Source organism: Nasonia vitripennis, chromosome 1, assembly GCF_009193385.2.
Source record: "Nasonia vitripennis strain AsymCx chromosome 1, Nvit_psr_1.1, whole genome shotgun sequence".
Classification (NCBI taxonomy): domain Eukaryota; kingdom Metazoa; phylum Arthropoda; class Insecta; order Hymenoptera; family Pteromalidae; genus Nasonia; species Nasonia vitripennis.
Window position 1 is genome coordinate 36485212 of NC_045757.1, and position 1821 is coordinate 36487032.

Consider the following 1821-nt stretch of genomic DNA (forward strand, 5'->3'; position numbering starts at 1 on the left):
TTTTTATTGTTTTTGTGTATTTAAATATTTTGCAGTAAATTTGATGAAGATGAGTATTCGTTTATGATCTGTATGTGCATAATGATATCCATATCGATTGATGCATCCGTAGATTCCACTACTTTGTCTTCCTAATAGTTATTAATAACAAAAAGATATAATGCATAATTGACATGAATAATAGGGTAATATTTAGTACGTTTTTATAATGCGATACGTACTTTAATGCAGCTCGGCATGATACACTGAGTAAAATCGATAAATCTTCGAATGAATCATTCGCTTGATCCAAAGGATCTCGATCAGCCTTTATGGGCACGAATATTTTTTCCTTCAAAAAGGAGCCAGGTTGGCCGAGCGGTCTAAGGCGCGGGATTTAAGCTCCTGTTCCCTCTGGGAGCGTGGGTTCGAATCCCACACCTGGCAAATTTTTTTAACATTCCTTTAATATTTTTCAAAGTTCTCAGACAGATGTGGGAGTTAAAAATCAAATTGTGGGACTCGGTCCTAGGACATTCAGCGAAAACTAAGCGCGGAACTGTGTATCAGAAAGATTATTATTATGTGCAAGTAAAAAACCTTTCGAAAAATTATTCGCAGAATTAAAAAGGATTCACGATGCACGAGTTAAAAAAATTACAGAAAAGTGTTTTGAAAAGTTTTCAGTAAAAAAAAGTTAAGCTTCGGGTACGCTACAGTAAACATCATAGCTCTTGCATCAAAACATTTAGATCTCGCACCTCGCAAATAGCTTATTCCACCCGCTGCAAACAATGAGATGCGGAGCCCAACGACTACGAGTCTGGCCAAAGCCGAGGAACAGACGTTGGCGAGTCGAAGTAACGTAATATCTTGGAACACATACACGCAGACAGATCCACCGGTAATCAGCAGATGGTAATGTGCTTTGCCGACCCGTCGCGCGAAACACAATAGCGCATGCAGCGCACTACCCCCCTGTAAAAGTACATTCAAGGGGGTTAGCTTGGCGGGCCGACAAAACGAAATTCACGAGGCCAACCGAGCGGAGATCTTATCGTGCGGCTGTCAGAGAGTAGAAGGAAAGCCGGGGGTGCATCATCATCAGCAGCATCATCATCGTTCTGCGATTGCTCCTATCCCAGCCGTGCCAGGGTTAACCCCGGCGATGCTCATCTTTCGCTCGTATCGCGCGCTCGCAATCCGGCCAGTTCGAACTCGAGCTGACAGCTCTTTCTGTGCGCGTATATACGGTGTGTAAGGAGGGTCGCAGCTCGCCTTTTCGTATTATGGTTTTTTGGGCTGGGAGACCTCGTGTATGTGTGGACGGGTTGTGTGAGTGTACGTGTGTGGGGGCCACCCTTCATTAGGACTGAGCGGCGGATGCTTTTATCGCTAGTTTTTTTGCTGCACGGATGTTGCGTCGGATTAGCTCGTGTGATTTTTGGAGAATAAGCTACTTTGCGAGATGTACAAGAGAGTTTTACTACGTCAGACAGTGGAGGCAATACAGTTGCGGCTATTTTTAAAGCATTTTGAATCGTATTCTCGACGAAAATTACAGGGGAAGCTCATGGTATAAGTACATTTTGCGCCATTTACATATCAAAAGTCTGACATTTGTCGTGGATCCACTGGGCTCTTGCTTTTAAAATACTTCTCATCTTCTCCGTAAGTCAATACAGATCGTTAGGGTCGCATGAAAGCAAGTTTTAAAACGCGTGGGTCTAGCAAAAAAGTAAGCAGATTGGTCGCGGCGGATTAGTGGCTAATGGAGATGGGAGTTTCTCAAAGGGGAAGCAGAAAAATTCAAAGTGAAATGCTTTCCCGCATAAACATAAA

At 43.3% G+C, this 1821-nt stretch overlaps 1 non-coding gene across 1 annotated transcript; it reads left to right on the top strand.

Annotated features, from left to right (window-relative positions):
* The first annotated feature begins 343 nt into the window (after positions 1-343).
* On the top strand, positions 344-426 carry TRNAL-UAA. Its single transcript has one exon. It is a non-coding gene; the product is annotated as a tRNA-Leu (tRNA).
* Positions 427-1821: the final 1395 nt, after the last annotated feature.